Source organism: Ipomoea triloba, chromosome 9 (genome assembly GCF_003576645.1).
Source record: "Ipomoea triloba cultivar NCNSP0323 chromosome 9, ASM357664v1".
In the NCBI taxonomy this organism is placed as follows: Eukaryota; Viridiplantae; Streptophyta; class Magnoliopsida; order Solanales; family Convolvulaceae; genus Ipomoea; species Ipomoea triloba.
In genome coordinates this window covers 20,361,352-20,369,558 of record NC_044924.1, presented here as the reverse complement: position 1 = coordinate 20,369,558, position 8,207 = coordinate 20,361,352, and the positions used below count along the sequence as shown (strand labels likewise).

The following is an 8,207-nucleotide window of genomic DNA, read 5'->3' as shown; positions in this document are numbered from 1 at the left end:
ATTGTCTCGCCCTTTGTGAACCCCATGGACGTAGCACCTCCGCATGTGATAGTTCCTGAGCCTTTGCTTGAGCATTATGGTAGCAAGCTCCACATGGTGCTTGACCCCTACATCCCAAGTCATACTAGGGCCACGGCCTTGGACGCCTATGACATCGCCCTCGCACGATCTTTGGTCGAACCCTCGGCCGAGGTCGTCATCCCCGCCCACGGTCGCACCCTTCTAGAGCCCCCCTCCCCACATCACTTCGGGGTACACCTTACTTCCCTCCAAATGGGTCTTGCCTTCCCCCTGCACCCATTCGTGATAGAGTTCCTCCAAATGGGTCTTGCCAACTCCCACAGGATTTTATCTGCCTTTCTAGTTAGGTGTAGCCAGATGTCCGTTCCTCCATCCCTCAGTTTCTTTCAGCAGCTCTTCATAGTCGGTAGTAACTCGAGCGGGCTCCAAAGCAAGGGCTTCGTGGTGATTTCGGCTCGCGCCAAGCTAAAGCTCTTCGAGGATATCAAGGGTTTCAACAAACATTGGAAACCCAAGTTCATTTTTGTCTCCACTGGCCTCGTCCTTCCTTTTGAGGCACCCTAGGGGGGGGGGGTATCTCTCCAAGCTTAGGGTGCCCGACATGCCCTAGCTTGCCATGCACCTTGAGTCCTTCCTAAACAATCATGATAATATCCGGACCAAGCCCTTAGTCACTCCTGATGCTTTACTTGAGATAGGTTGCATGCGGGGTCTCCCGCTCTCGCCTCCCCCTCAAGTTACCATCCCTCAAGTCATTGTGGTGTCCTCCGGAGAGTCAGGAGACTCTTAGGATGGTATAGTTGAGGAGGAGGAGTCATCATCCCGCACATCTAATCCTGATTATCGTGGTTCGTCTCCCATCCCACTTCGTCTTTTTTCCGTTTTGTTATGGTCGTAAAGCTTGCTTACCCTTGCATGTTTCAGAGATTTTTGAAGACGAAGAGACGACTCGCGCGATCATCCGGCGCCTGAAGAACCGTGACAAGAGACCGCAGCGCGGGGAGACCATCCGCGTGCGCGCACCGAACTCATCGTACCGAGCCTCCCCGCCGATTTTGCGCAGTCGTCAGAGCTCGGTGTCCACCACGGCCGATGTCCCGGTGCCTATATTTGGGCCCTCCGCCCCGATGGGCCCACCTCCTGTTACACCGACTGCTCCTCGCGGGTGGCCCATGGATGTCCCCCCTTCAGTCTCTGTTCTCCAAGGATATGTGGCTGCATTCTGCAGAGGTTGTGATGCGGAGCCTCATCTCGCCCCGTGATGCTGAGCTGTGCCAGGGTCGCCCTGACTACCGCCCGTTTCTCGAGGTATGACTTTACTTCTGCAAATTTTCACATGTTTCTCCTTTATGCGCCTTGTTATCATGCTTGTGTGCAGGGTGCAATTCGTTATGGTGCCATGGAAGATGCCCTGGTGACTACCCAGAGTCAGCTGGAGGCCGAGACCAGAGTGCGCCTGGACCTGGAGGGCCAGATGGGGGCGCTGAATCTACGTTGCGAGCAGCTGGCCGCGCGCGAGAGGAGAGCACTTGAGTAGGCAGCCACCCGGGAGAGGATGGCTATCAACTTTGAGGGGTATATCCCCACGATGAGGGTAACTTGGGTACCAAGTGGTTCTGCCGAAAAGTCGGACAACTCTACGAGATCATACTTTAAGAGGTGGCAGCAAAAGATTCTGTTCTACCTTGCTACTCTCGGCTTGTCACGGTTCTTGACCGAGAGGGTTCCTGAGTTGAAGGAATAAGACCCTCAGTCAGTAATGGCAGTCGGGTATTGGAAGGATTCTAACTTCCCTCACTAGTACATAATTAGAAATATAAGGAGGGTTTTACGCTATACCTCTTGGATAGAGGTGTAGTGGATAGTTAAAAGTGGCAATATCGTAAATAAATACATTAATTTTCGAGACACCCACTTTCTGAAGGTGACGCAGAAAGTTATATATTAAAATAATATATTAGTTTCCGAGACACCCACTACACGTGGGTGACGCGAAAAGTTATATTTTAAAATAATATATTAGTCTCCGAGACACCCACTACATGTGGTGCCGCGGAAAGTTAAGTGAAATAACCCACTTTAGCCGTTGCAATTGTTATAAAATAATAAATAAAAAAATCATCCCAATGAAATAATCCCCAATCCTCCATCTCCGCCATTTCCTACTTCAAACCCTCGCCATTTCTTCCTCCATCTCCGCCACCATCTCTAAACCACATACGGCAACCACCCTCCACCGTCACCCGGCCGCCATTTTCTACTCGTCATTCAGCCGCCGCCCTCTCCTCCACCACAGCAACGACCGCCGAAGCAGCCATCCTCGCCTACGCCAAACGCCGCCTCCACCGGCGACCGCCTAATAGATCTGAAACCATAGAACGACTGCAAACCTCCGCCGACCATTACCGGCGCGCCAAACCACAAGCGTTAGTAGACCGCCATTACCGCACCGCTCCACCCCTCCGCCGACCGCACACGCCAGCGCAAGCCTCCGCCGCCCCCACCGCAAGCCTCCGCTGATCCCACAAGCAGGTAAATCCTTTTTTCCATTTTGTATTTATTTATTTCGAATTTATTTTATGTATTTCGAATTTTAATTTATTTGTTTAGTTTATTTAATTTATCATATGCGTGGGCTACTTCTCCAATTGTGTTTTTTGTTTTTGAAATGAGAAAAAAAGAGTTTGAATCACAGGCCCTGTGTTTTTTGATATTTACCTTTGAAATGATAAATGTGCGGATGAATCTTTTAATGTTCAAGGAAATGAATCCTTTCCTCTGTAGCTTGGGCTCAAATTGAAAAGGAACAGGATAATCTACTATAGGCATTTGGAACACAGGTTTGAACGGATCTTATTCAGTTATTGAACTGACTTTTGCCTAGAACTAAATTTGGGGTGTTGCAAACATATGTTTCAGAATTATATTGCCCTTTCCCCCTACTTTTGACCTTCTGCTTTGTTCTTTCTTAGGTTTTATTTCGTGAAGATGCCACAGTAGATGACCTTATTGATGTTATTGAGGGAAACCGTAAATACATGACGTGCGATTGATGTTATTGGTATTGATGATGTGGACAGATTATCTCGCCAGCCACACTCTATTGTAATTAGCTGCAACTTGAAGGTATGCATTTTCAAAATATTCCATTTAATGTTCACCAGTTTAATAGGAACATCATCTACAAGGTTTGAGTTTTCTGACTGCCAAGCTATATGTTAGCTGGAACATTCAATGTTATGAGCTTTAGTGATGCTAAGGTGAAATGAGTAATTCAAGATACTTCAGGTGACTGTAATATGCATTCACAGTTTGCACCAATCAAACTTCTTTGTGTTGAATTAATGAAATTGCAATTTCACTATTCTACCCTGTGGTAGTTAAAAATACATCTTTTGTGGCCAATTGCCCTCTGATGCAAAATTCAATGGTTTTAGGAGCCCGAACCGACTCACATGTATTGCTTCAGTTCTGTGAGAGACCAAATTGATTCAGTAGCTTTTCTGTCAATTTTTTCAAACCCTTTCTATTACTAATAAATGCCCAAGTGCCCAACCATTGGGTTTAAATTTTATGGTGTGGTCTGGGTTTCTAGTGTCAAACTGCTTGAGTGCCTGCTTCTGAGAAATTAACAGTGTGATTGTTTATGTTGAACAGCTAAACTTGGATAGAATGTGGGAAGAAATGGGTCTTGTGAGAGTTTATACAAAACCTCAAGGCCAACAACCTGATGGCACGTTTAAGAAGCAACTTTATTATTTTCTTTTTATATTATACATTCATCTCATTGATTGTCTGTGTGCTCAACACTAGTGTTTAAAAAGGCGCAACTGAGGCGCACCTCAGTGTGAGGCGTAGCCAAAGGGCTACGAGGTGTACGCCTCTTACGCTGGGTAAGAGGCGTACGCCTCGGGCACGCCTTAGGGCTTGTCTGAGGCGTTTTTTGAGGCGAAAAACACTTTGGCCCAAATAAATTTTTACAGCCCAAATTGAAACCCAATCTGAAAGATCCAATACCCAACCCCCAATATCTAACCCTAAGTTGATTAAAATTAGTAAAAAAAACATGAGAAATTAAATCAAAACAAGACTCACGAAGCTCTGCCTGCTGCGCGACTTCACTGCCGATTTCCCCTCACCGGCGACTTCCTCTACCGGCGACCTCCACCCACCCCCTCACCGGCGACCTCCACCCACCACTGACTGGCGACCTCCACCCACCACTGACCGACGACGGCACCTCTTCTTCAGGTATTCCTTCAGCTTTGTTTATATATATATAGAGAGACATAGTGGGCATGGACTTCATTTATATATAAATATATATATGCACACTGCTACAGTGCATATTATAAGGCAGTGAGTGTTGCACACTGCCACTGCCACTTGGCAATGAGTGTTGTTGTGTTGCATAGTAAGTTTAATTTTTTTTAATTTAATATTGATGTTTTGAATATTAATTATTTGTAGGTTGATTGTTAATTGTTTATACAATGGTGAAACATTCCAAGAAGAGTAGTGCGGGAAGTGGTTTAGGAAATCTTGGAGTGTTTACGGGTGCAAAAAATAGAACAGATCCGAGTTGGAACCATTGTGTTGAAGTAGTTCATGATGGTGAAGAAAAGAAGGCATATAAATATGTTCGATGCAATTATTGTGAGAAAGTTGTCAAAGGGGGGGTGTCAAGGTTGAAACATCATCTTGCCGGGACAAGAGTTGGTGTTAAACCGTGTGATAAAGTTCCGGAAGCCGTTAAGCAAAAATTTGTTGATCTTTTAAATAAATTGAAAACCAAAAAGAATTTAGCACAAATGGAGTTTGAGCAATGTGTGGAAGTTGGCTCATACTTTGGTAGTGGAAGGGAAGGCGAGGATGAAGGCAATGTTGCTTCCGGTGGTTCGGTTTCTAATAGAGGCATCCGTGGGCCTATGGATAGATACATGGTTATAGGAAATTCAAGTGGTGAGCAGACAACAACTATTGCACCTCCTCAAAATGCAAAGGAACTACGCCAACAAGTATGTTTAGATATTGGGAGGTTTTTTTATGAAAATGCAATTCCTTTCAATGTGGCAAGGAGTCCCTCATTTGTTAACATGCTTCGGTCGGTTGGTGCATATGGTTGGGGACTTAAGCCTCCCACCATGTATGAGCTTAGGACATGGATTTTGAAAGAAGAATTGAAAACAACGGAAAGATTTGTTGATGACATCAAGAGTACATGGCCAGTAACAGGGGTTTCAATCATGTCTGATGGTTGGCAAGATGTTAGACATAGGAGTCTAATTAATTTCCTTGTCAATAATCCAAGTGGTACAGTTTTTTTGAAGTGTGTTGATGCATCTGAGCATGTTAAAGATGCTAAATTGTTATTTCAGTTACTTGATGAGGTTGTTGAGGAAGTTGGTGAAGAAATTGTGGTTCAAGTTATAACCGATAATGCAAGCAACTACCGGGCAGCGGGGTTAATGCTTATGGAGAAAAGAAAGCATTTATATTGGACTCCATGTGCTGCACATTGCCTTGATTTAATGCTAGAGAAAATTGGAGAGCTACCACAACATAAAAATGCTTTGATCAAGGCAAAGAAAGTCAGCAACTACATTTATAACCACTCTTGGGTTTTGAGCTTGATGAGACAGTTCACCAATAGAGAGCTTATCCAGCCAGCTGCCACTAGATTTGCCACTGCATATTTGACGTTGCAAAGCATGTATCAGTTGAGGCAACCATTAGAATCTATGTTCACTTCTGAAAAGTGGACAAAGAGCAATTATGCAAGCAAAGCTGATGGAAAAGAAGCGAGGAAAATAATTCTGATGGATAACAACTTTTGGCCAAGCTTGATTTATGCTATCAAGACTACAAAACCTTTGGTGGAAGTGTTGAGGCTAGTTGATGGAGAAAAAGAGCCTGCTATGGGTTTTCTTTATAATGCAATGGATGAAGCCAAAGAGAAGATAGCAAAGAACTTGGGTGGTGAAGAAAAAGATTACAAGGAGATAAGGGATATTATTGATGAGAAATGGGATTTTCATATGCATCGATATTTGCATGCAGCTGTCTATTACCTAAATCCCCGTTGCCATTATTCTCTTGATTTTTCTACACATCCAGAGATCAAGCTTGGGTTATTCCATTGTTTGGACAAGCCCAATAGAGATGCTTTTCACAGTCGAGAAGGATTTTTTGGGTTGGCTCAAGCAAAGAACACAATTCACAAACGAACTCCCGGTAAGTTTAAGTTTAAATTCTTACTTAATTATAGTGTATTCAAGTACAAAAATACTAAATATTACTATTTTTTAGTTGAATGGTGGACTCAATATGGAGATGGCACTCCAAAGCTTCAAAAGTTTGCAATCAAAGTGCTTGGCCTCACTTGTTCTTCCTCTGGATGCGAGCGCAATTGGAGTGCATTCAATCATGTGCACACCAAAAGAAGAAACCGCTTGACCACACCGAGGATGAATGCTTTGGTGTACATTTTGTACAACAAAAAATTAAAGGATAGGCACTTGAAGTTGAAGTCCTTGGTAAATGATGAAGATAGCTTGTTGATTGATGAGTTGCCATCGGATGATGAATGGCTTGTAGGTGAAAATGATGAAGATGCTCCCCATTTAAGTGTGGATGACCTTGATGTTGATGTTTTTGAGGGGGAGCCATCACAAGCAACTCAAACTCAACCAAATGAATCTTCAAGCAAGAAAGTTAGTGCCAAGGGAGGGTCAAGTAAGGGAAAGGGAAAATTGCACCTAGTTGATGAAGATGAAGATGATTGGGAAGATTTTGATAATGATAATGAGGCTATAGAGTATAATGATTCTTCAGATGAAGTTTCATTATGATTTATAATGTGTTGTTTGTTTATGACATTAATCTTGGATTGTTATGTGTTTGATTGCTTTAGACTTATATTATGCTTGATGTTTTGTGGTGTGGTGTGATTTTTTGAGACTTAATACTTTTAGCTAATGAAACTTGAATCTTATAAATAATGTTTACAGCTTATTAATATATTCTGTAGAAAAAAATTGAGGCTTACGCCTCAATAAGCCTCGAGGCTTACGCCTCGCCTCAAATTACAAATCGCCTCAAGGCACGCCTTCGCCTTTTTAAACCTTGCTCAACACTTTCAGGATAGAGGTGGCTGTACTGTTGAAGATTTTTGTAACCATATCCATCGAAGCCTTGTGAAGGATGTGAAGTATGTGTTGGTATGGGGCACTAGTGCAAGGCACTACCCCCAGCATTGTGGCCTCGGTGGATGTGAAGTATGTGTTGGTATGGGGCACTAGTGCAAGGCACTTCCCCCAGCATTGTGGCCTCGGTCACCTTCTTCAGGATGAAGATGTGGTTCAGATAGTTAAGAAGAAGGTACCCATATTCTCCCAACAACAGCTTTCACTTTCACGTTATCAAGTTCATTTAAATACTGGGGATTTCTGCTTGATTATTATGATAGCTTTGGGTTCCTTTTACTTGTGTGCTCGATAAAAGCAGTGTCTAACAGAGAAATCATTCACGCATTTTGCAGGAGAAGGAAGAAGGGGGGAGAGGCCGATTTAAATCTCATTCCAATTCTCCTGCCCGGATTTCTGACAGAGAAAAGAATCCTTCATTAAAGACATAAGAACCCATACAACATAGTAATGTCTCCTTTACAGCATGTATTTTATATTCACCAATTACTGCAGGATAGAGTGAGGCAGGAAGCTGAATCTCAAAGTAACATTTGGATTAAAAGTCAGTTTCCAAGCATCCACATCTGCAGGGATGTCTTTTAGGTGTGCAATATTTAAATGTTTTGATTGTAATTATTGTATTAGTATAAGTATATTGTGGTGATTTATTGTAAATAGATAGGTTTTTTTTTAATAAGTGAATAGATAGTTTAATTTGTTGTTATTGGTTTGTAAATTTTTGTGTTGATTTGGTTGTTTTAAAAATTCTGTACAGATTTTTTAATAAATAAAATTAGGCATTTTTAGAATTTAAATAAAAATATTTAAAAAAAAAATTTCGTGACACCTTCCGCCGAGAGGGTGCTGCGGAAAATCATTTTTAATTTTTTAATAAAATGGTTTATGCGGCACCCACAGTGGGCTGGGTGTCGCAGAAACAACATATTAAAAAAAAATAAAAACGGTTTCTGCGGCACCCACAGTTCGGTGGGTGTCGCA

The 8,207-nt window shown here is 42.7% G+C and overlaps 1 pseudogene; it reads left to right on the top strand.

The window, feature by feature from the left end:
• Positions 1–1,197: 1,197 nt before the first annotated feature.
• On the top strand, positions 1,198–7,657 carry LOC116029713 (annotated as a pseudogene).
• The last annotated feature ends 550 nt before the right edge of the window (positions 7,658–8,207 follow it).